This window comes from Pipistrellus hanaki, assembly GCF_964339955.1.
Source record: "Pipistrellus hanaki genome assembly, chromosome: 21".
Classification (NCBI taxonomy): Eukaryota; Metazoa; Chordata; class Mammalia; order Chiroptera; family Vespertilionidae; genus Pipistrellus; species Pipistrellus hanaki.
Window position 1 is genome coordinate 2,175,919 of NC_140523.1, and position 27,114 is coordinate 2,203,032.

Genomic DNA, 27,114 nt, shown 5'->3' on the forward strand with positions numbered 1-27,114 from the left:
GAGCGCAGCCGAGGTGTTACAGTAGGAATTAGTAGTTCATATAGTCCGGCCCTCCAGCTCTCTGAGGGACCGTGATCTGGCCCCCACTTTAAAAAGTTTGAGGACCCCTGGTTTATGAGATGACAATCAATGGGACCTGTGAACTTCCGTCTCCTCTATAGAGACAAAAGGAAGAAACTACCCGTTTTCAACTCCCTCTGAAATTCATTCCTTAAAATGGAATGGCAGGTTTCAGAAAACCAGAATATCCTGCCATTCCGTGCAGTTTAGTCTTGGCCGCAACTTAATCTCCCCATCTCGTCACGGTGGGATCTGCAAGACCCAGAAAGGAACACTGTGGGGATGGAAGTCAGGCAGGCCTGTTAAGACCGGACATTTGGGGGAAAAGTAGGACAATCAGGCCTCAATTCCTCCCGGGCTCTCTGCTCATCCTTTTCCTCCTCATTATAAACAATGTCAAACAGGAATGGTTTCTGCTGAATTCTTCCATTAAATTTAGGCAATGTTTATCACTATTTCTTCAAAGATCTTTTTTTTTTTCCTATCCCATTCACCCTCTCTTCTTCCTAAGACTTCAATTGCATACATATCAGAGACTTTTTTTTTTTTTTTTTAATTGTCCCAAAGATCTCTGGGGTTCTGTTCATTGTTGTTTCAATCTCTTCTCCCTGTTCTTCAGATTCAATAATTCTTATCGGTCTAAAAGTTGAGTGTTTTGGTTTTTTTTTTTTTTTTTTTTTTTGGGGGGGGGTCATCTCTGTTAAGAGCATCCCATAAAATTTTTATTTCAGATCATTTTTCTCGTTTCACGTTTTTATTTCTGCGCCGAGATTGTGTAGCTTTTCATTACAAGTAGTTCTTCCTGCGCACGGTAACACTAGCTGCTTTTCAGTCCTTATCTGCTTCATCCGACACTTGGGTCATCTTGGGAGCAATCTCCCTGGACTAGATTTCTCTTCGGAACGGGTCCCATTTTTCCATGACTTCACGTTTTGCTTCATTTTAGTTGAATCCTCGATAGTGTGGTGGCTCTAGATTGTTCCATTCCTCCAAAGGGTCTCGGTCTGAGCAGTCAGTTGACTCACTCACAGCAGCTGACTCACTCACAGTTTGGCTCTTAGGTGGCAGCTCCCATTTACATTCGGGAACAGATCACTCCAGTGTCCAGTGGCTGTTCCTGGGAGATGGCGGGTCAATTTCATTTCTCGTCTCCTTCAAGTTCTAAGCTTCCGTAGTTATACACATTTCCATATTGAGCACATATTAAAAGTCAGGATAGCCGAAACTGGTTTGGCTCAGTGGATAGAGCGTCGGTCTGCGGACTGAAAGGTCCCAGGTTCGATTCCGGTCAAGCGCATGGACCTTGGTGGCGGGTACATCCCGGTAGGGAGTGTGCAGGAGGCAGCTGATCGATGTTTCTCTCTCATTGATGTTTCTAGCTCTCTATCCCTCTCCCTTCCTTTCTGTAAAAATCAATAATATATATTTTTTTAAAAAAGTCAGGATAAAGAGGGTACTTTGAAGGAATACGTAAAGGTTACAGGGAGAGAAACCCTCACTTTCTAGATGAAATCGGCCTGGATTAGAATTCTAGGTGTGCCTCTTGCTATTTTAGATGAAATTACTCTAAAAGATGGATAAAAATGCTGATAAGAGAATTATGTCTATGCGGTCTGGAGCGTTTCATTTGCCTTCTCTAACCTTCGGTCAAAACAGAGATCATATTTTTCTTACGACGCTCTCGGGAGGATTAAGCAGAAAATGTAAGGAGAACGCGTGGCTACAGCCAGTGCCTGGCACTTCAGAGATTGTAAATTACAGTGGCTGCTGTGAGTATTGAATGGACTCAGAAAATACCTCCCCAGAGCTTAACCTCGCGGGACTTTGAGGGAGTTCTCACGAGCTCAGAAGCCAGTAACCTGACATAGGTGAGGGCTCACAGACCTGCTACCTGGAGCCCTAAGAGCAGGTGGGGGCAGCGGGTCTCCTACAGACTCCGAGGCAGTGAATTCCTTATGACTTGGCTTCTGATGAAGAAGAAGCGGTCAGGATTGGTTTTCATCTCTAACACCTTATTAACATCCTCTCCAGCCAGAGCAGAGGGGCCTGTTTAACTGAAACAGGTCCGTGTGTGTATCTGAGCGACTAACAATTAAACACTTCTGGATTTGCTTATAACAAGGAGGAGGGCTTATCACAGTTTAGAGAGAAAGCCCAGGAGGGTAGGATTCTTTACTCCAAAGACAAAGGCTTGGGAGCATGCTGTGCACTATAAAAGGACTTTTCTATTTCCCCATGTGCGAGGCGAGGCAAATAAGGAAGAGTACAAAAGGAAGTACATCAAAGAACCCCTTATCTATTTTGTTGCCTTCTTTCCTACCAATGAGGAACTTCAGACTACATGAGACAGAATAAATGGCAGCAAAGAAGAAAAATAACAGCCCAAGACATGGAGAAAGTTTCAATGTCTGGTTTACGGCGGTTTGTCCCAGGCCAGAGAGACACTTCCTGCGTCCTAAAAGATGATTTAAGAATAAAGGAGACGAAAGATTGTTTTGCAGTAGGAAAGCAGAGGTCTTTTTTTCTTAGTAACTGTCTTCTTCCACTGGATTGATAAGTGCGTCTAAATTTCCACAAACACCTGTCCAAATCTCCCATGATACTGTCATAAGAAATCTGGGTAAAAGGGACATGGTAGTACTGACTGGTTTGGCTTCGTGGATAGAGCGTCAGCCTGCGGACTGAAGGGTCCAGGGTTCGATTCCAGTCAAGGGCATGTACCTTGGTTGTGGGCACATCCCCAGTGGGGAGGGGGTGCAAGAGGCAGCTGATGGATGTTTCTCTCTCATCGATGTTTCTAACTCTCTCTCTCCCTTTCTCTCTGTAAAAAAAATCAATTTTATATATATATATATATATATATATATATATATATATATATATATGTTTATATATATATATGTTTATATATATATATATATGTTTATATATATGTTCTTAAAAGGACATGGTGGCTCTAGATATAGTAAAATTTAGATTTTAGTATGATCAAAATTCTCCCTCCCCCAACACATGCTCTTGTTTGTGCTTCTAAAGTCACAGCATACGCTTCTAGGTTAAAGCATATTGTTGTTCTAGGAATTGGGGGAGCAATACAGGAGGACGAGGATATGCCCCCAACCTCACAATTGCCACCCCCAACCCTATAACGGTTTCAACAACAAAGCAAAATTAATAACTGCTGAGTGCCTCTAAGACACAAGGTTTCTATCAGAGGCCAATGCAACTCTCCCCCACCCCACCTCTGACCAATTCTGATGGACACTCTGCCAAAGTCTTGACTATCTAATAACAAAATGATTAAATACACAGACTATCTGAGATTCATTAAGGATACTGATACACTGAAAGTTAGACTGAAGAGCCAAAAATCCCTGAACAGCTACAAGCAGATACATGCGAGGCTAAATGTATCAAGATGGAATTTAATTCGGATACAAATGAATCCAACATTGCTACATCAACACCCAGGACTCAGGTCAAAACACCCAAGTGAGCAGAGACGGAAGAAACCTGTCATATTGGCATAGGCAGAAAGACCACTGCTTTTTGGTGGCCAACCTTCTCTCCTCTGTCAACAAGACAAATTAAAGTTATGGGTCAAAGAAGGGGATAATCTGGCTCCATTTTTTAATGGCTGTTGGAGGAGTCCAAATGGGAAAAAAAAAAAAAAGAAAAGAAAAAAGTGAATGACCTTCATTCAGATAGCTTAGATGAGTTAATTCAAGATCAAACAAGTTATTAAATGCTTGGTCAAGATGATGCTCAGGGGGCAGGGGTGATGATAATGTAAGATTAATGTGGGGACTGTAAGAACTCTGAATGTACGAAAAGCCATTGAACTGTATGCTTTAAATGGTGAATTATATGGCCTGTGAATTATATCGCAACAAAGCTGTTTTAAGAGAGTTAAAAATGGAACCCAGGCCCATACCTTTTTCATTTTGTTGAATAGCTCTTACTATTTTATTTTATTTTATTAGTATTTTATTGATTTTCCACAGAGAGGAAGGGAGGGGGATAGAGAGTTAGAAACATCGATGAGAGAGAAACATCAACCAGCTGCCTCCTGCACACCTCCTACTGGGGATGTGCCCGCAACCAAGGTACATGCCCTTGACCGGAATGGAACCTGGGACCTTTCAGTCCCCAGGCTGATGCTCTATCCACTGAGCCACACCGGTTTCAGCTAGAGCTCTTACTATTTTAAAAAGCAAAGCAGAGCTAGTCCTTTTCTGACTGCACGCCTTGTTTTGGCTTACCCCTTTGCCCAGTTTTTCCTTGCAGTTCGGAGAGCAGGATCAGGGACATAAAGTCCTGTCGAGTAGCACACCAAAACCCAGTGAAGTCACGGAAACCATGGCTCAGGCCTTCCCGCACGCTGTTTGATTTGGCACTGACTTTGCTCCAAAACAAAAAAGGAATCTCATTTACCTGACTTCCATTTCCAAGACTGTGACCGGCATGCACAGCCCACAACAACATTATCCAACACACAGGTTCAATGCCATCAGTCCACACAACTCCATTTCTCTGCCTTTATTACAGAATTAGGGTTATTTCTATCTGGGCCACATAATTTTGTACTTGATACATATTAGAATGGCACTGCTATGACCTCTAGTTACCTCAAGTTCACACATTCATTTAACATATAATCACAGAGCTGCTATCACATGCTAGGAGACATACCAGACACAGTGGAGACAACGCTGAGACCCATGTTTCCCGGTGCTGAGAGCGTTGGCCGAGCACCCAAGGGTCACAGGTTCGATTCCCAGTCAAGGGCACGTACTTCAAGGGTTAAGGTTTGCTACCCGCCCAGAGTCAGGGCGAGTGCAGGAGGCAACCAGTCTGTGTGTCTCTCTCACACCGATGTCTGTCTGTCTGTCTGTCTGTCTGTCTCCCATCCTCACACTCTCTCTGGAAAGCAATGGAAAAAAATATCCTGAGGTGAGAATTAACAAACAAACAAACAAAAAAAAACAAAACAAAAAAATTTTAAATTAATAAGTAAGGGTCATGCCAAAACCGGCTTGGCTCAGTGGTAGAGCGTTGGTCTGCAGACTGAAAGGTCCCAGGTTCGATTCCGGTCAAGGGCATGTACCTTGGTTGCCAGCACATCCCTGGTAGGGGGTGTGCAGGAGGCAGCTGGTCAATGTTTCTCTCTCATTGACGTTTCTAGCTCTCTATCTCTCTCCCTTCCTCTCTGTAAAAAATCAATAAAATATATTTTTTTAAAAAGTAAGGGTCATGATTAGATTTTTATTCTTTTTTTAAATCACTTGTTTGTATAATGGACAACACATGAATTAATAAACAGAATGGTAATGTACAGTGATGAAAGCTCTGCCTAAATGGCTTCCCCCTTGAGCCAATTTTCTGAAAAATTCTAGCTGAGCAATAGGAAACAGTTTTTTGTTTGTTTTAAATATATTTTATTGATATTTTACAGAGAGGAAGGGAGAGAGATAGAGAGCTAGAAATGTCGATGAGAGAGAAACATCGACCAGCTGCCTCTTGCACACCCCCTACCGGGGATGTGCCCGCAATCAACGTACATGCCCTTGACCGGAATCGAACCCGGGACCTTTCAGTCTGCTGATTGACGCTCTACCACTGAGCCAAACCGGTTTCGGCAATAGGAAACCGTTTTAATGAAAACGTCACTAAAGGCGAGTGACTATCACACACTCCAGTTTGTAGGCAGACCTCAAAAACCCCACATGCTAAATTACCAGGTAAAGTCCCCCAAAAACTAGAATGGGTTCCATACTGGATTTCTGCCTCCAGCATCATATCCTTCCCCACAACCATGCTCTCTTTTGTACTAAACAAGTGAGCCGTTATGACACTCTCTAATAGAAATGTGAAGACACCAATTATCTCACTTCAATCTTTAAAAGCCCTTCTTTGTTTGCTACCCTTATTGCTAGGATACGCTATCTCCGAGTCCTGCTTCTAGGAAAGACAGTATCAGAGCTAAGAGGAAATGTTAGCGATAGATTTCCATCCCCTTCATCTTTAAGGCCACCGAGGCCCTAAGAGTAACCTGCTCACGGGTGGAACGGAATGGCACTCAAACCCCGACTACCCAACCCCCACCCAACCCCCACCCAACCCCCACCACTGCGAAGGCAGATCTTTCCAACATAAAATATTCCTTCTGCTTACTGGACCCTTTCTGAACAGTTCTAATGATTAACTGATGTGATGGATTTTAAATTCAATTCTCTTCATCAGAGCCCAGAGCTTTAGGACGGGCTGAGCGAAGTGGGAAGGGAGAAAAGGCATGTTCACGCCCCGCTGGCTGGTGTGGCTCAGTGGTTGAGTGTTGGCCTATGAACCAGGAGGTCACAGTTCGATTCCCAGTCAGCGCACATGCCTAGGTTGCAGATCCAGGAGCAGGAGGGAGTCAATCAATGATTCTCTCTCATCACTGATGTTTCTCTCCCTCTCCCTTCCTCTCTGAAATAAATTTATATATATATCATGATTAGGGAAGTAGAAGGCCAAGAACAAAATCCATGCATAGGGAGTGTTGTTGGAATCCTGGTGTGAGCCCCACTGAGCATTTTATTTTTTATGTTTTTATTTCAGAGAAGAAGGGATAGGAAGAGAGAGAGAGAGAGAGAAATCATCAATAATGAGAATCACTGATTGGCTGCCTCCTGCTAAGGATCAAGCCTACAACCTGGGCATGTGCCCTGACCGGGAATTGAACCGGGACCTCCTGGTTCATGGGTTGATGCTCAACCACTGAACGAGTGAAGGCAAAAATAAGCATCAATGCAAAGTAAAGGCTTTACTTCATAAATAACTTATTCCCGTGTGGATTTCTCCCGCAAACCAAGACAAAGTTCACCGGCACTATTAGAGTAAGAGGGATGAAAACAACTCCCTAGTCGTTCCTTTTAGGGTCTCTTTTCCACGCCTACACTGCCTGTAGCATCCTGCCTGCTGGTGAACTGGTCCAGACACGTCAAGATGGCCACTGGGACCGGTGACTTTCGGTTGTTTTCTGTTTTAAGGCGTTGGTGTAGCGGCAAGAAGCTCCACTCCAGCCCAAGTTCTAATGTTCAGCCCGAACAAAACATTCATCAGGAATAAATGCCGTTTATGTAACAAGTGGTTGGCTTACGTGGGAAGCCCTGAATCACTGAACAACACGGTTTAGTGATTAACAGAGAGGTTGGCTTCATAGAAAGAACTCTTCTCTCTGACTGTCCCGAGTCCAAACACTCCACCTCCCTTTGCTCTCATGATGCCCCCGAGCCTTAACCTGGATCGGTAAGAACACAATTTCTGCTGGCAGATGTCAACGAGGGAGGGGAAGAAGTGTGGATTCCTGTGCAAACATATCATCCACCTTTCTGTTTCCAGACAGGATGCTATGGTAACAGCATAAGCAACAGATTAGAACAAGCCACGCTATTGGCTACAGGGAGGGCTGTCCATGGGGAGTTCTGGCTGTCAGGAAGGCCGTCACTGTCAACACAATCCCTAAAGGGAGGAGGAAGAAAAACTAGGCACCTAGCCGAAACCGGTTTGGCTCAATGGCTAGAGCGTCGGCTTGGGGACTGAAGGGACCAGGGTTCGATTCCGGTCAAGAGCATGTACCTTGGTTGCCGGCATATCCCCAGTAGGGGGTGTGCAAGAGGCAGCTGATCGATAACTCTCTCTCATTGATGTTTCTAACTCTATCTTTCTCCCTTCCTCTCTGTACAAAATCAATAAAATATATTTAAAAAAAAAAAGAAAGAAAAAGAAAAACTAGGCACCTAGATCACAAATATCCTATGCGCGCGCACACACACACACACCAGCTGTTTACATAAAAAGGAGAGTACACTATGATTGATGCTTCTTACCTATTGTCTCAAATGCAAATCATTTGGTGATTTAAGGGTACCCAGAGGAAAACAGAGGTTGTTAAATACTGTTCCCTATGGCAGATACGTCTGACCATAACACCCCAGTTCCACTAACCAAAGAAACTAGGGATGCTGGTAAACAAACCATAGAAAGGTCCTTGTGGAGTGCCGGTTCATTTCAGCAACGAAGAAACTGAGTGGTTTGCCACAACTAGTTATACCCCGTTTCCCCGAAAATAAGACAGTGTCTTATATTAATTTTTTTCTCCCAAAGTTGGGCTAGGTCTTATTTTCAGGGGATGTCTTATCTTTCCATGCGCTAGGTCTTATTTTCGGAGGATGTCTTATTTTCGGGGGAAACTCGGGTAGTTAGTGCTCAATAAATTAAAACGGATGATGAGATCGATCCAACTGAAGGACGTTTCATAGCTAAAAAGTCTCTTCTGTATCTTCTATTCAGCTAACAAGTGCCACCATTAAAAGCTGAGGCTCTCACAGTTGAAAACACAGCACAGAAAGGAGAAGAGAAACAAGCCTTCATTTGAGCAAGACCTGAGGGGTTCTTGGAACTTCTAGTTTTGACGGAGAATAAAAGGGAGGCCACGTGATCTAGAAAAGAGAGAAAAAGAGAAGTACTTGGTCCTTTCTTTTTTTAAAGCCTTTCAAACCATGAAAGAAAACAGAGGAAAATGATTTGAACCAAAAGATGCTTAAGTTTTCCCCCCGATTTTCAGATTATCGCTGACCAGTTGAATGACAGTGGACCATTTATTTAACTCAAACCTATAAAAGGGAAAGGGGGAGGTAGGGAGGATGGAAAAAGGGAGATGTTTTAAGTAGGATTTTAATGTAATTGTAATACCTCATTCATACAGCTTTGTGAAGTATAAGGCCTGGCTTACAATAGATGGTCATCAAATATTTGCACCTAACCTTTCTCTTCCTGCAAGAAAACAGGCCTGGATCCACCAGTAAATCCAAATATTGTTCCAAGGAACTGCGCTGCCCAGAGTCCATACACCAATCACACAAAATTAAAAGCACTCCCGTGACAAAATCAGGATGGCAGTGAGGGGGCAAGAAAGGTTTTCCTCTTATACTTTGGTAGTTTCAAAAAGCTTTTGTAATACAGTTTACTTTTATGGTTAGAAATAATTGTTTGGGAAAAGAAAAGAAAATATTTCAAGAAGGGTTTTATCATCTTGTGTTGGAACTATTTTTAACAAATGTTCAAGTTAGCTTACACTATTCTAGGCTTCCAGGACCCAAACTGTGTGTTAAAATAAGATTTTATAATCACCCTCAGAGGGATAAGATAACAGAGCAGCAATGTCTTAACTAGAGACAAACTGGCCGGTGTGTCTCAGTGGTTGAGCATCAACCTATGAGCCAGGCGGTCACAGTTGGATGGCCACCGGGGCACATGTCGGGGTGTGGGCTCGATCCCCAGTGGGGAGCAGGCAGGAGACAGCCCATCAATTTTCTCTCATCACTGATGTTTCTCTCTCTCTCCCCCTCTTCCTTCCTCCCTAAGATTAATAAAAATATATTTTTTTAAAAAAAATAAAACATTGCCGAAACCAGTTTGGCTCAATGGATAGAGCGTCGGTCTGCGGACTGAAAGATCCCGGGTTCGATTCCGGTCAGGGGCATGTACCTTGGTTGCGGGCACATCCCCAGGAGGGGGTGTGCAAGAGGCAGCTGATCGGTGATTCTCTCTCATCGATGTTTCTAACTCTCTATTCCTCTTTCTTCCTCTCTGTAAAAAATCAATAAAATATTTAAAAATAAAAAATAAAAAAGATTATGCCAAGGGGATACGGGTTTGATTCCGGTCAAGGGCATGTACATGGGTTGCGGGCACATCCCCAATAGAGGGTGTGCAAGAGGCAGCTGATTGATGATTCTCTCTCATCGATGTTTCTAATTCTCTATCCCTCTCTCTTCCTCTCTGTAAAAAAAAAAAAAAAATCAATAAAAATATATTTAAAATAAATAAATAAATAAATAAATAAAAGATTGTTCTATCCTTGAAGGAAGGAAGGAAGGAAGGGGTGTGAGAGCTGTGATGCACCACCCGATGACACCTTTGTGACTGCTCAGCTTCTCCCCTCCCTTTCTGGTGCCTCGCTGGCCTCCAGGTAAGTGAAAGCCGGTCACAGAAAAGACTCGCTTCCGCAGTACCGGACAACTCCTCCCTGTGAATCAGAAGAAACCTCTTTTCTCTGAATGACACCTGCTGCTTCACACTCTGCATCAGGCCTCTCTTCACTATCAGTCAGGTCCGTCCTGGGTGGGATCTGTGAGTTTACAATTTGGTCAGTAAGGTAGAGCACATACACAGGTTCCAGAAAAAGAGAGATTTAAATGAAGGAAACGTCTCACCTACAAAACAGAGATATGCCCAATAGACACGAGGCCGAAGTTGCAGAAAACAAGGCTGTAACCTCTAAACAAGCTGAGCACCGAGGGGAGGCGATGGCCGAGGTGTAGGCTTTGATGACGGGAGGTGAGAGAGCCCCGGACTGGTTCTTCTGGCGGCTCAAACTGGTTCGGCCACGGTAATTGCTAAATCTATAAAGGGAGGGCTTAGAACACCATAAACACTGATAGCTTTGTTGGGTGTTCTTCTTCCTTCACAGGGAATCTCCAAATGCGTAACAATTCGGTGAGAACCTGGTTTTACAGAAACCACTACCTGGTCTACCACAGACATTCCTGATTAGGAAGCTTAGCTAATAATATAAAGGGGTGATGAAGAAGTCCCCAGAATTCGGTCCAGACCAAAACAAAGGCCAAGGAGCTTAGGACTAGGTAGCTAGTCCTAACATTTCTAAGACAGGTATAATCTCACGGTATTTTCCCACCTATAAATGAAGGGAAGGAAAACGAAAGTGCCCACTGCTGCCCAGCCAGTGTGGCTCAGTGGCTGAGCGTCAAACTATACACCAGGAGGCCACGGTTCGATTCCTGCTCAGGGCACATATCTAGGTTCGATGCCCGGTCGGGGTGTGTGCAGGAGGCAACCGATCGATGTTTCTCTCTCACATCCTTGTTTCTTTCTCTCTTACTCTCCCTTGCTCTCTCTTCCTTCCTCTCTCTCTTAGAGCAATAAAAAAAAGGGAAACAAACAAAGCTGTCAGAAATCTACCCAGGGCCTCTCTCAATTTTCTGCTCTTTTAAAATAAACTGATTCTATGAGGAACTTTTGTAATAATATGAACAATAAAGATTGATTTAAAATTTAAAAATAAATAAATAAATAAATAAAAGAATCCGAGAGACTAGAGAAATCAGAAGGGTCATGTAATAAAACATGAATGCAAAATAAAGAGTACCACAGTACAAATATGCATAAATAAATAAATAAATAAAATAAAATAAAATAAACTGATTCTAAGTGATAGAGATCAGTCTGTCGCTTTTTTTTTTTCTTTCTTTCTTGCCTTCTAATAACTTAATCAAGTTCAATTTTACAAAGCAAAGTGAATGAAAATGGAGTCGTATAAGGAGGCTTATATTCATCTAGGTCTTTTACAGATAAAGTAGTATTTCTTAGTTTCTATTTGAAGTAAACTCTTAACTGACTCCTTCTAAACCTACAACTTGCCCAGAACAGCAGAGACATCAGCAGTAATCTGTTATCGCCAGTAAGCTGCTACTGAATGATGCCTTGACAGAGAGAATTCAGTAGAAATCTCCTCCATTTCACAAACCAACTCCTACATAAGTGCTTCAGTTACCCTCAAACTCAACCAGCTTTTTTTTTTTTTTTTTTTTTTTTTTTTTAAGACTGGCAGAGGCCTGAACAGAGCTCAAGGGTTAGGAAAATAATGGGGGGAGGAGGAAATAATCCAAAATAAGTATGAGTTAGCTTGCATTTTTCTCCCTCACCAAAAGAAAAATACATTTTTATAGAGATAAAAAGTGGGCAGTGTTTTGCAGCCAAAATAAACTTATAAAGTTAGGCAAAGCTAGGAAGGAGGTTAGAATGAGCCGAGACAGCTAAAAAAGAAAGCTGTTTTCTATCGTTCTGAGGCTAAAGTAGATATTCCACGGAAAAGGAAGAAATGAGAACTAATGTGGTATGCAGCATGCTCACCAATACAGGATCCCAGAAAGAGCTGGGAAGAGCTCTCTCATTGAAACGGCCTCCCAATGACATTTGGAAGTCATTAGTAAAAAAAAAAAAAAAAAAAGTATTTCTATCAATTGAAGAGCTTTTGAAAGTTTTTCTCAAATGCTCAGCTATTATTTCAGTTATTATTACTCTCAGATGGTGACAAAGAATCACAACATCTTTGGACTCGGAAAAATTCTTAGAAATCCAGGCCATCCGCTGGTCTACACGCAACCCGAGAATGACACTTCTGCTACCCAGATTGTAGCAACCCCTTTTCTGATTGACACTGCCTTTGCCTGCATCCACACAACCAAACACAAACACACAACTGCACCGCATATTTCTCAAGTTACAACTATCGTGGTAAATTCATTTTCTTACAGACAACATCTCCCTCTATAAATGAAAGTGTCAGAATATTCTATACAGAGAATAGAGTTTAAACTTCAATTCATTTCAAACTGCTTGGGAAAGATAAGTAATAAATGTTAATGAAGTAAAGAAAATGTTGCTATTTTATATATTTTTTAAATTGATTTTTTTTTTACAGAAAGGGAGAGAGATAGAGTCCTAGAAACATCGATGAGAGAGAAACATCAATCAGCTGCCGTCCCACACCCCTTACTGGGGATGTGCCCGCAACAAGGTGCGTACCCTTGACCGGAACCGAACCTGGGACCCTTCGGTCAGTCCGCAGGGCGACGCTCTATAAGCCAAACTGGTTTCGGCGAAAATTTTACTATTCTAATGTAGATAAGCTGAAACTAGGAACCAACAAAACACGGCCAAGAAGAGATTCTCAGTGGCCTTCTACAATGATTAAAGCGTGTAATTAGCACACACAAAACCGCCCTTAAGGATAGGCTTTCTCCCAGTCTGCCTCCAAAATACAAATTTAACAGTTCAAATGAATGAGGCTTTGCAGAATATGGTGATGCTTTCCTATTTAATACACAAATCTACCCCCAAAGATATACCTGTCATTGAAGCCTACTTCACGAGGTCCAACAAGAGTCCGAGAAAGACAGTTAATTCCCCTTTGGAAAGTATGCTTAAGGCAATCACAGATTACATTCACCGATCTAACTGGACAAAAGGCACCCCAAATTCAACTTATTCCCATTTCCCAGGAAAGAACAGGAAAGAAAGTCCAGGGAAAATGCACAGGTTTACTGAAAGGATAAGAACAAACCTGTTTCTAGAGCTAAGAAAATAAAAGATTCTCCTTGATTACATCAATCATGGTGCATATCAGAATCCCAGATTCCTGCCCCCCCCGCCACCAGACCCCATGAATTAAACTCTCCCCTCCCCTCACCCCCCCCCCCCTTCCAGAACATTCTGATTCTGAGCCAGGACAGAGAACTACAGCCTCTCTGCAGTAACTATATACATTTTCTGCTCCCTTCCTCCTCCTAAACAGAGCGCGGTTTGTCTGGTTTTGGTTGGTTGGTTGGCCGGCTGGCTGGCTGGCTGCTTGGTTAGAAAACCTAGGGCCTTGTGGCTCTTATCACAAAGCCAATTGTGCATACTTGAACTCCCAAACTAAATCCTACATTTCCCGAGGGCCAGAAGGAAGGTCACCATTTTCCTGGGCGCCCTCACCAATCATGTCAGCAAGAGCCCTCTGGGAGACGGTCAACCAGTGAAGTGAACAAGTCCAATAAAAACAAAATGCGAAGAAACCGCTTAGGGAATTGCCTCCCGTGCTTTCCTCTCCCCTGACCTGAAAAACAACCTTCCGATGGACCATTAGTCCCCTGAGGGAGAGAGGAAGGGAGAGGATCAGCTGGGGAAACTCTAGAAGGAGCGCATGATCCCACGTTCAAAATGCAAGAAAATCAAGAACTCAAGAAAAGCCACGAGGGAAAAAGGGAAAACACAGATCAAGGGCCTCCGAAGTATGAAAGTAAACAATTAGGTAGGAAAAGAATGGTGGTTATTAGGCCATTCTAAACAAGAGAAACACAATCTCTTCTGTGGTCATAAAATAAATGTCATGCAAGATCTTCTGAGCCAAGACACAGCTGAATTCAAATTCCAGCTCCGCTAGCTAATAACAATACTTAATTCGTGTGCCACACTTTCTCTTTAAAATAAAAATTAAAAAAAGCCCTTCCCCGTTGCTCAATGGTTAGGGCTTTGGCCCATTGATAGAAGGGTCACGGGTTCAATTCCTAGTCAAGGACACATGAGGGAGCAACCAGTTGATGTCTCTCACAGAGATGTTTCTCTCTCCCCTCCTCCCTCCCTTTCACTTTCTCTTTAAAATCCTCAGGTGACGCCGAAACCGGTTTGGCTCAGTGGTAGAGCGTCTGTCTGCGGACTGAAAGGTCCCAGGTTCGATTCCGGTCAAGGGCATGTACATTGGTTGTGGGCACATCCCTGGTAGGGGGTGTGCAAGAGGCAGCTGGTCGATGTTTCTCTCTCATTGACGTTTACGTTTATCTCTCTCCCTTCCTCTCTGCAAAATATCAATAAAATATATATTTTTTTAAAATCCTCAGGTGAGGATTACAACAAACACTAATACCCTTACTGGGATATGGAGGAGGAATACCTTATTTCACCAGAACGTAACACCAAAAAACTTTGCTGAGGGCCAACAGTAGGAACCAGAGGAACATTTTGAAGCAGGTCAAGGGCTAGCTATTTTACATGACAGAAGTTATTTGAAAAGCAGGGAATCTCAAAGTCTTAAAACCACTGGAAGCTCACCTGGTGTATCTCCAAAAAGGCCTGGCCCTTATCGAGGAAGAACATATTGATATTTCCAGTATCAATCCAGAATTTAATATCAGACAAGCAGCAAAAGATTAAAAAAAAACAAAACAAAAAAAAAACCCGAAAATGCCCTTTGTTTCTAAGTTAGCAAGCTTAGAAGGAAAAATTAATGCCAAAAAATCAGTTGTTCGAGCATTAATTTTCCCTTTTTTTAAAATATATTTTATTGATTTTCTACAGAGAGGAAGGGAGAGGGACAGAGTTAGAAACATTGATGGGAGAGAAACATCGATCAGCTGACTCCTGCACACACCCTACTGGGGATGTGCCCGCAACCAAGGTACATACCCTTGACGGGAATGGAACCTGGGACCCTTCAGTCCACAGGCTGATGCTCTATCCACTGAGCCAAACAGATTAGGGCAATTTCTGTTTTTTAACTCCTTCCCCAAGCACCCAGCACAGTGCTAATCATAACTGCACAATGAGTAGAGTTGTTTATGGATAATTCTTCTCTTGTTGTTGATAACCTCACCCAAGGATATTTTCCCATTGATTTTTGGAAACGGTGGAAGGGAGAGGGAGAGAGAGAGAGAAACATGGATGTGAGAGAGACATGTCGATTGGTTGCCTCCCGCACACACCCCAATCGGGGCTGGAGGCTGCACCCCAGGTATGTGAACTTAACGCGGATCGAACCTAGGATCCTTCAGTCCACAGGCTGACGCTCTATCCACTGAGCAAAACCGGCTAGGGCTAGAGTAATTCTTAAGTGTCCACTTACATAACAGGCAGCTCAGTGAACTCTGAGTTACAGAGGGTGATCCCATTCATTCTTCATTAATGCTCTCACAGATCTAGAATGTCCTTCCCTACCCAACGCCTCAAGCAGATGCAGCTGCTCTCTCATGTTTCCACCTCACTCTGTCCAAATCTTTTTAAGTCTCTAGCATGTACCACACTGACTCATTTTTCTGCTTAGCAAGTCTGCCTCGATGCACGAATTCTGAGCTCAGGAAAAGAGACACACATGCTAACGCCAGCGCTGAGCCTCCTGTCACTTCTTAGACGCTCACAGCCGATGCGCTTATGTCTCACTTTAAAGGCTCATTTCCCTCGGAAATGTCCCAGGAGACTGGCCAAAGAAAAATGTGCGTAACCCTTTGCCAGCCCAAACCTGAAGGTGAAATTTAACACAACCCAGAGCGCTTACCCAAAAACTCACAACACTCTGTCTGCCACACACTAACATTACAGGAAGTCCCTCCCCCACCCATCACGGTCACAAAGCTGCCATTCCGCAAGGCACAAGCCCAGAGTGAACTTCAGAGAATAGATTCCTAACTGTTCTCCCAGACCACGTCAGTCACATCCAGTCACAGACTCCCCACACACAATGGGAAGGCTAAAAGGAGAAAGAGTTCCGAGCAGATGCCAGCAGATTCTGAGTTAGGCCATCCTTTCAATGTGTCGTGTGCTCAAAGACGGACATTGAAAAGAAGCAGGAACAAATTAACCATTCATCTTGGAAATCCGTCCACACCAAGAGAAGTCATTCTGACGTCAGAATTCACAAAGCACGGAGCCCACCAGCTTGCTTGTCCAATTTGGGAGCGCCCTAACTTTTTTCCAAGTGGCTAAATGAAAGAAAACCGGGCCCGTAACATTTGTACAGTCTATTTCCCATTGTCATTCTCTATGTGACCATCTACACCTCACTACAATATTTTCATTTATGTGCGGGAATCCTTTTTGTTAATTAGCACTGGAATAGAAGCTATTGACTACGGCAGAGGAAGAAAAAGCAAAATGACCATATTCCTCTTTGGTCTTTTTAACTGTGCAACTATTCATAAGTTCCTGCTTTGTTTTCCCCTCGCTTGTAAGCTCCTTCACACAATTAGCAATTCACTTCTGCCACAAAATACCATTTCAGAAATGAAAGGCAATCTTTACAACAGTTTAAATTAGCCCCCTGTCAGAGTCTATTTACATAATACAGATCTGAAAGGCAAGTTCCAATTATACACTGGCCACAAGCAGCAGCGCTGAGGGAGAGGAAAGGCTGGATGTGAAGGCACAGGAAGAAAGTCAGAGAGAACTCTGAAATAAAGCCTGATCTAATCAAGACCAAAATATAAGCGCGCCCTTGACCGGAATAGAACCCAAGACCCTTTAGTCCAAGGGCCGACACTCTAACCATTGAGCCAAATTGGCCAGGGCTTGCAAAGACAAGGTTAAACTATCTAAGTAGTGGAAAGTTGAGTTGCTTAAGCATGTGGGCCGCTGAAATACACACACTTGGAGGTTCCTGGTCAGCAAGCCCACCAAGGAGAAAATGACCTCAAAAGGGTGAGCCCACGGCAACTTCTGTTCCTGTGCAAGGTGCACGGTCAAGGGCAGCCCTCTTCTCGGCTGTGCTCCCACACTTGCCTTCTTCTCCATAACCCAGGAGCCTGGGATCGGACCGATGGCTCTGCTCCAGCTCCTGCTCCTGCTCCTCGCTGTCACCTGACTTCAACTCCATTCCCATCTCCTTCTCTCCCGGTGGGAAACCTTCTTTCTGAGCTGAAATAACACTTTCAGGGGACCTAACGGTTTTGCATCCTTGAATGAAACCAAGAAGGGTAACTAGCACCAGCAGTGGCCTCTGAACTCTAAATCTCCCCCAGCCTGAGCTACTGATCTCTAAGTAGCTACTTACTACTGATTACCTACTACTGATCTCTAAGAAATTAAGCCTCTGGGCTCCAGTAAGGGTCTTTTCTGAAGTTCTGCTCACCTTCAACTTAACAACAAAGCAACCCGGTTAAAAAATGGGTCCAAAATCTGAACAGGCACTCCTCCAAAGAAGACATACAAATGGCCAAGAAACACATGAAAAGATGCTCAATTTAGATCGTCAGAGAAATGCAAATCAAAATCACAATGGGATATTACCTCACACCTATTATGACAACTACTATTTAAAAAACAAAACTATTGGAGAGGGTGTGGATAAGTTGGCGTTCTGTGCACTGCTGGTGGGAACGCAAAATGGTGCAGTCGCTACGGAAAACGGTATGGTGGGGCCTCAAAATAATTGAAAGCAGAATTACTACATGATCCAAAAGCAATTGCTTCTTTCGGGGCCTAGCCCGGAATATGCCGTTTCAAATGTTTGCTGAACAGAATCCCCAAAAATTGAAAGCAGCGACTTGAAGAGACACTCGCACAGCCATGTTCATAGCAGCATCATTCACAAGAGGAGCAGGTGGAAGTCACACCAGTCTCCATGGATAGACGGATGAGTGAGTAACAAAATGTGATGAATACATATGATGAGATACTATTCATCCTAACAGGGAAGGGTGTTCCCATACACTGATGACCCTTAAGGGCATTACACTAAGTGATATAAGCCCGTCACAAAAAGACAAATACAGTGTGGCTGCATTTATGCCAGGTGCCCAGAATAGCCAAATTCCCAGGGAAAGTAGAATGGTGATTGCCAGGGGCCTGGGGTGGGGGAACGGGCAGTTATTGTTCAATGGGTACCGAGTTTTAGTTCTGAAGCTGGGCGATGGTCATGGCCACATAGCAACAGGAATGTGCTTAATACCACTGACCTGTACACGTAAACACGATTGGTACATTTTATGTTATGTGTATTCCACCAACATTAAAACATTTTAATGCAGAAAATAAAGATTACTGGCACACAGTCCACAGATGCTGCTTCCTGCATGCATAAATGAACTCTAAACAGACTGCAGGCAAAAGCAAACAGCCGCTTTGCAAGAGGTAATCCAAGCCAACCTCAGAAGTCACCTCCTCCAGGAAGTCTTACTGCATCCGCATGCCGGAATGAATCACGCCCCCTCAGTACACAATCATTGACCAGGAGCCGAAGTTGGGAGCCCAGTCATCCTGACAAACTCAATCCACGCGACCTTGAAAATGTCCGGTGGACAGAGCTGGTTTGGCTCAGTGGATAGAGCATTTGACTGTGAATGAAGGGTCCCGGGTTCGATTCCAGTCAAGGGCACATGCCTGAGTTGTAGGCCCGATTCCCAGTGGGGGGCCTGCAGGAGGCAGCCGATCAAAGATTCTCTCTCATCATTGATGTTTCTATCTCTCTCTTCCTCTCCCTTCCTGAAATCAATATATATATATATAAAAATTATATATATATATTTTTTTTTTAATTTTTTTTTTTTAAGAAAAGAAAAGAAAGAAAATGTCCAGTGGATCTGCTAGCACCCTCTTCTCACTGCTCTGCCACTCAGGCCCTGGTCACCCCTGCCCGACTCTATTGTCATTGTCCCCACTAACGTTTCTCTGTCCCCAAATCACTATTCATACTGCTCCCAGGATGAGCTATCCAAAATAAAAGCAGACTGCCCTGCTTTGGCTATTGTGGCTCAGTTGGATAGCGCTGTCCCATGCACCGACGGGTGGCTGGTTTGATTCCCGATCCGGGCACATGCTCAGGTTGCAGGTTCAGTCCCAGGTAGGGTTGGGTGCATGTGGGAGGCAACCAACTGATGTTTCTCTCACCTGGATATTTCTCTCTGTCCCCCCTTCCTCTCTCTAAAACAGTTTTTCCCAAAGTGTGGTACGGGTCCCCGCAGGGGTACGGGAAGTTTGGTGGGGGTACGCGTTGCACCGGAGTTTGGTGGGGATATGCACTGCACCGTGCTTAGCTGCACCTAATTCTACATTTTCTTGAGTATGAAGGGTACTCAGCATTACGAAAATTATAGAAGGGGTACACATATGTCAAAAGTTTGGGAAACACTGCTCTAAAACATCAATTTTTTTTAAAGTTTGAATTGATTAAAACGTTTGACCCATCCATTCATAAGCCCTAGATTTATCCCACGTCATATTAAGAAACCCTATGGTAACGCTTTAAGGAAACACAAAACAAACCTTACACAATGGCGAAGTAAACTCACCCGTGTGTCATAGGATACAGCATTCTAGATACAATTGTTTCAAAAAGCCATTGCCACATAGGGCTGTACGGAAGGTTACTAACAATGTACAAACACAATGACAATCAATCGCAGGAAGGAGGCAAGCGCAACCAAGGAAAGCAGAACTTGAAAGGTAACTAACAATCGGCCCAACAAAGCAAATTAGCCATTAATTGTTTTCAACACAGCTATACTGTAACAAGTCATTAAATACCAGAGTCCCTAACCGCCAGCAGGGGGGTTAGGGGCTGGGGCCATGTGTGACACTAGCCCAGTGAAGGGTCTAAGAGATAACATGAAATCTACAATATAGGCTAGAAAGCAGTGTGCCAGAACAGAAAAGGTTTGAGAAGTCAGAAAAGGAGATTACGTACAACTGTAAGAATAAAGGAGGGTTTAAATAGGATATATCCTTCAAGACGAGTATCAAAAGCTATGTCAAATGTGAAAAAGAATAAAAGAAAAAAATTAAATTAAAAAAAACAATTTCTTTTAAAAAGCTATATCAAATGTGGACATGCAGAAAGTGATCAATGCCTATTTCTCAAATGGATAATAACAGAACCCATACCTAGAGTCTTGTGAGGATTAAGATGAATAAGGGTGCAGAGAGGGCACTGTACTAATCTTGGCATACAAAAAGAATAATCTGATGATAATTATGACTATTATTATTGTCACCAGCGTATTAACCAAGGAATAAAATCTAGCCCTAACTGGTTTGGCTCAGTGGATAGAACGTCGGCCTGTGGACTCAAGGGTCCCAGGTTCGATTGTGGTCAAAGGCATGCACCTTGGTTGCAGGCACATCCCCAATAGGAGGCAGCTGATGGATGTTTCTCTCTCATTGATGTTTCTAGCTCTCTATCCCTCTCTTCCTCTCTGTAAAAAAAATCAATAAAATAAATATATATTTTTTAAAGGATGATGATCTGAATTAGAAAGCAACATTTTGAATAGACATTGCCAAATGAATTATTAGGGAAGTACAAAATTTATGAAGGCACCCAACTATCTGAAACTATTTTCTTCACAAAAATCCAAATAAATGGGAATGTATATTAAGAAGAAAAACAGATCTCCAGGGGAAACAAGAAATCACTAAATTCTCTGAGGGGAGGTGGAAAAACTGCTCACATAAACCAAAAATAATATTTTATAAATCATAACATTTTTATACTAGTATTTAAGAGGAACAGTCATTTTAAAAAACACACACACAACCTAACATACGGGAAAATAACTCAAAAACTGCAGAGATCAGTAATTTGTGCAGCTTTATTTAATTTTCCATGTCTAATTTGATAGAAACCTCAGATTTCATACAGAAGTGCTTAATATAAGGTTTATGGTTCTATTCATGTAATGATGCTGTTGGAAGGGGAAAAAAGGCTACTCAGCACTCATTTGCTGAGTTAAAGATGTCTGTTCTGAATCCTGGAAACATACCATGCCATGATGTACGCAGGGGTCTTCAAACTACGGCCCGCGGGCCACATGCGGCCCGCAGAGGAGTCTGATCCTGCCCGCCAGGTTTTTTGGGCAGTGAGCGCAGCCGAGGTGTTACAGTAGGAATTAGTAGTTCATATAGTCCGGCCCTCCAGCTCTCTGAGGGACCGTGATCTGGCCCCCACTTTAAAAAGTTTGAGGACACCTGATGTACAGAGACAGTTCATGGTTACAGTGTTATAAACTGGAGTAAAAAACGCCATATAAAAACCACTGGTGAGAAGATAACAGTTTGTTAATGACTTTCAATACAACTAGAATAAACATATTAAAGTTTAGCAGGAGTAAATGTTATCATATATGAATTATATCTCAATGAAACTGCTATTTTAAAAAATGACATAGGCAGAGAATGGCAAAATCCTACTAATTTGCAACCAATCGATTATTCCTCTGCCTCCCTTCTTTTCCTCTCTCTCTAAAAATAATTTTAAAAAGGGAACAGACCCCCCCATTCGTGATAAAATTTTAATTAAATGTGCATGTCATGCTCTCAGAATTCTCCTTTTGCTGTCACTTACTAAGACTTCTCTGGCCAGGGCAAGCAGACAGAGATTCGTGAACAGGTTCTTCTGAAGGACCAGGCTACTCACAATGACAAAAAGGAATCTGCATGTCCTGTCTTAGGAAGTCACCTAGACTCAATATTTATTAAATGATTCTATTTATTGCTCCGCAGTTTTTAAAAAAAATGTTTAGAGTAATGTGGTTGGCAATAATAGTAAGATAATAAATTCATTATTCCAACCATCGTAGGAAGGAAGAAGTCACTGCAACTTGAGGGATTCTCACTGATGTAAAAATTTCCTGTGTCCCATTTCATGGCCAATATCCCAAGTTTTATACCCTCCTCTTGGACTCAATGAAAAGTGAGCCATTCACGTTATTTCCCAGAACTGACAAATTCAAGGGCAGGAGCAAAGCAGCAACCTGCTCAAGGTCACACAGCTAGGTAGGTGACAGAAACACGGCTGAACTGGGACTCGTGTCTCCTTTCAAATCTTCTCCCAACCATAGGAGCTTGCCAGGGAAAAGGCATTGTGCTGGGCGAGGAAGAGAAAAGAGAGGGAATCAGGTGACAGATGTGGTGGTGAGGAAACCAGCAAAGTATTCAGTTACCGTTATTATCTCCTAAGCAGAACTCCAAAAGGAAAGAATCTTTTTCCCAGAAATTAGCATGTGTAATGACTGTTTGTTTGCCAGAATCATTTCCGGGGCCTCAAACCCCCAGGGGAGTTAATAAAGAACAATTCGCATTGAAGGGACCACAGGAAAGACAGCTGCCAATACAGTTCACTGAATCCCCCAGATCTTTCCCCAAATATCCTGAACCAGGTGTCTTTTTTTCAGTCTACACAACTCCATCCCCTTTGCATTAAGCAGATATACACCCCCCAAAAAAATACACATGCTTGAGGTGAGCTAAATGGGGCGCGAAGCTGGGAAGTGGAAGAAGTGATTTAATTGGGAGATGGTGTTTGCCTGCGTTTTTCTCACTGCAGACTGGCTCCTTTTCCCCTTAACACTTCGGTGCTGCTAAAATGAGCCCCCCAAAAAAACTGGTTTTTCAACTTCCAAAATAGGTTAAATATGAACTAATTAACTGTCTGCAAAAACACTTTGTGGATGGGAAAGAGTGTTGCAAATGTTAATTATTAATGTGGGTCCACGCCGCTCCTGCATGGAAAAACGCAATTCTATGCCGGCCAACTCTCTGCCGCTTCCAAGGCACACACACAAGAGCCCTGCAGGTTTTTTAAGAGTTCTAGGAAAACGTTAAGGGCAAACCACAGCGATGTTCTATTTACAACGAGAACGAGCTGGGTTTCTAAACTGTCTGTTTGGGATATAATTATATCAGAGGGGGGGGAAATGTGACGTTTAAGGCATAGACAACAAAACTAGTCTGTTGATAGTCACAAGTCCTGGATGAAAATTAGAGTTAACTGATTTGAGGGAAGCAAACTAAAATCTATGACCCTCGGTTTTCTCACCGAAAAAGGCGGGGGCTTGCCGTAGCTGGTGTGGCTCAGTGGATAGAGAGTCAGCCTGCGGATTGAAGGGTTCGGTTCTGGTCAAGGGCATGTACCTTGGTTGCAGGCACATCCCCAGTAGGGTGTGTGGAAGAGGCAGCTGATCGATGATTCTTTCTCATCGATGTTTCTAACTCTCTATCCCTCTCTCTTCCTCTCTATAAAAAAAAAAAATCAATAAAAATAAATTAAAAAACCAACTTAAGAGACAAACAACGTATGCAAAGCCACACAGCAAAATGTCACCAAGTGCATCTCAAAGAGCCAATTCTCTAGCTACTGATTCACGACCTTTTGTGCCATAAAATGGAACCGTACATACATGCAAAGAAACAAGCGTAAAAAAGCATTTCTGTTTGAAAATATTAGACAACGGTGATCATATGTAGAGTATGTACTATGTATGTACCTCTTCAAACTGGACGAGATCCTAGTTTTCTCATAATCCCCAGAGCACAAGGGCTAAGCTATAGACAGCAGACATTTAACAAATGTTTCTTTGATGTTTATACCCCCAAAGACTTCAAGAATTCTGTAACGAAACTTTCAGCACCACCGCTCTTCCAGGGACTCCAATTTCCAACCATGATGGAGTAACAGAATCCAGATTTATCCTGCCACACCCCTCACCACCAGAAAAATGGATAAAATAAAGGCGGCAACATCTTCTAGACACTGGACAACTGGCACAGCAGGACTGCGATCCCTAATGGAAGGGAACAGATGAGATGAGCCCCACAATGGGACCAGCTTTGGGGGGGGGGGGGGGGGGCGCACACCCTGGACCTGGGTACAGTGAGGTGGATCCCATGGCAGTCTGGTGAGAGTTTGGAAGACAGAGGAACCTAAAAGCTGAAAGGGGACCAGAAAGGAGAGAGGCTCCATGAAGGACCCCCAGAATCAGAACAGAGGCCTGCTGGAGTGAGACAGTGAGGAGACAATGATGCACGCATATTGGGAAAAATCTATGATAGCGTCAAAGAATGACCCAATGGCCAGCCAGCGTGGCTCCGTGGTTGAGTGTCCACCTAGGAACCAGGAGGTCACGGTTCGATTCCCGGTCAGGGCACATGCCTGGGTTGTGGGCTCGATCCCCAGTGTGGGACGTGCAGGAGGCAGCTGATCCATGACTCTCTCTCTCATCATTGATGTTTCTCTCTCTCCCTCTCCCATAATCAAAGTATATTTTTTTAAAAATATAAAAATAAAGAACACAAGTGGAGGGACGATGACACTACCTTCCTTTGTACTCTTCTTGAGATATTCTGAAAGTCTTTGCTCACTGTTTATTGTGGTTTCGCCAGACTTCTTCAAGTACTGGCATCCAGTGTCAGTTCCTGTGATTTCACAGTAACTTGGGCACGTACAGGAGGCAATCAGTGGGTGTGTCTCTCTCATTTCTCATAACTCCCTCCCTGCTTCCCACTTTCTGAGAATCAATGGAAAAAAATACCCCGGTGTGAGGATTAACAACAACAAAAACAGTTGTCTTGAAGGGGAAGTGAGTGGTCCGTTCACGTCTCTGAATTGTACCACACTATTTAACCCCCAGTCCGGTTGTAGCGTAAGCAAGTTTGAGAAATGCAGTCAAAATCCTTATCTATCACTTTTCAAGACTGATGTAAAATAAGGAAGAAAAGCCGGAACTGTCCCAATAACTATTACAAATGTCGAAAGCATTTTCCTAAACACTGTAAATGCATACGAGTTCTATCCAACCGATCCGCTCTGCAAATTCCACTCAAATCAAGTGATTGAGAAGGTAAAAGCTGTTTCTATTAGCATTCAGTTCAACGACCGTCTTAAAAACTTACATCTGATGAAGACCAGATTATCAAAAGGACCCCTTATGACAGAAGTATCTAACTAAACTCCTATACTCAGAGGCATCAGATTTTTAAAAATACATTTTTAAGTCATACAAAATGTAACAAACGTACGTATATAGGCACCTACTTGAGGTCAGGCACCCAATCTCATTTATCCATAAAAACACTGAACGCATGCCAGTACACCTTCCGCGATAGGATACCCAAGCTCTGAGAAGTTAAGTGGCCTGCCCAAGGCTACACTAGTTTGTTTTATTTTTAATATATTTCATTGATTTTTTTACAGAGAGGAAGGGAGAGGGATAGAGAGCTAAAAACATGGATGAGAGAGAATCATCGATCAGCTGCCTCCTACACACCCCCCACCGGGGATGGGCCCGCAACCAATGTACATGCCCTTGACCAGAATCGAACCCGGGACCTTCCTGGCAGAGGGTACACAGTGAATTCAGGCACATCCCAGGCCCCAAGCAGTCAAACTAGAGGAGGAGTCCATTCACACTAGACATGTATCGCTAACATTAGTCAGGCAAATAACGGATGGGTGAGGAACCCTCAAACAAAAGTATGCACAACAGGCCCACAGCTGAGAAGGAAAGCAACTGGCCTACTTGCCACGTGTTGTCATCGTGTCTGTTTGCGTTTTGTTCCTCCCTGACAACCCCTTCCAACCCTCCTGCCTCACAATCCCCCTGCACGTTCACGCCAAACCTACACCTTGTTGTAGCTTATTATTTAGTTTAAAAGGACAATGCTTGCTTTTGGTTGACACGTGCATTTTACTTGATATAAGCATTTAAGAAAAAAGCACCATGCTTGACGCACCATTTGGGCCTTTTTCTTTAGCCTCAAGCGAAGAAAGTTGATTTCTTAAAGCAAGATGAGGCAAATCAACCAGAAAAAACCCAGAACACTCCTGTAAGGTATTCACTTAGCATGAGAAATCAATCAAAGCACATTGACAGCACACACACTATCTCTCCAAAATTTTCTTGACAGTGTTCGGCAAACTCGTTAGCCAACAGAGCCAAACATCAACAGGACAACGACTGACATTTCTTTGGAGAGCCACATTTTTTAAACGTAAACTTCTTCTAACACCACTTCTTCAACATAGATTCGCCCCGGCCGTGGAATTTTGTGGAAGAGCCACACTCAGGGGACCAAAGAGCCGCATGCGGCTCGAGAGCCGCAGTGTGCCCACCACGGGGTTAGCAGATGGCAAAGGGAGGTAACAACTGATTCTAACAACGTCCTGGTCATTTTGTTTCACTAAGAATTTGAACAGTTAAACCAGTTCCAACCACAGGATTCAGAGTATCACGATAAGCTAAATGGACCAAATTCAGCAGAATCATACACCCAAAATTCGACAAGGCCAGGACTTAAAGCAGTCTGCAAACCCCCAAGACACCAGGAAGAAGGAATGCAAGAACTGTGAGTGCTTTATCCCAACCAATCAAAAGTCAGCTTTCCAAAACAGCAGCATTCGTCCTGATCTGGACAACCCCATGTTTTAGGAAAATGGAATAGGCTGCGGGTTCTAACATAAAGGGGAACCAGAAGAAGAAGAAAAAAGAAAAAAAAAGAGGGGGGAGGGAGGAACATGGCTTTTCCTTTAGTTCTTTACGCCGGAGGCATCAAACTCTCCAAGTACCTTCACTGAAGGTAAAAGCTGAGAATGAACCCCGGGAAATACAATCCAACTTGCACTGTGAATCCTAACTTCACAGGAAGCTACATGTGATGGATCATGTTGCTCTAAAGAACTATTTCCTAAAAAAAACAAACAAAAAGTAAAAACCTAAAACTAAAAATCAAAACAGCCCTAACCAGTGTGAGGGTACCGGTTCCATTCCGGTCAAGGGCACATGCCCGGGTTGCAGGCTCCATCCCCAGTAGGGGGCGTGCAGGAGGCAGCCGACCCATGATTCTCTCTCATCGTTGATGTTTGTATCTCTCCATTCCTCTCCGAAATCAATAAAAATAGAGTTTAAACAC

The 27,114-nt window shown here is 43.2% G+C and overlaps 2 protein-coding genes across 2 annotated transcripts in view; one reads left to right on the plus strand and one right to left on the minus strand.

Annotated features, from left to right (window-relative positions):
- TTC23 (tetratricopeptide repeat domain 23) overlaps positions 1–14,519 on the plus strand; it is a 995,109-nt gene extending 980,590 nt beyond the window's left edge. The window contains exon 12 of the mRNA XM_084869195.1: positions 14,362–14,519. The gene's annotated coding sequence lies outside the window, so the exon portion shown is untranslated. The remainder of the gene's footprint in view (positions 1–14,361) is intronic.
- Positions 1–27,114, minus strand: part of LOC311614449 (A-kinase anchor protein 13-like) — a 70,186-nt gene that overhangs the window by 42,059 nt on the left and 1,013 nt on the right. The gene's annotated exons all lie outside the window — the stretch shown is intronic.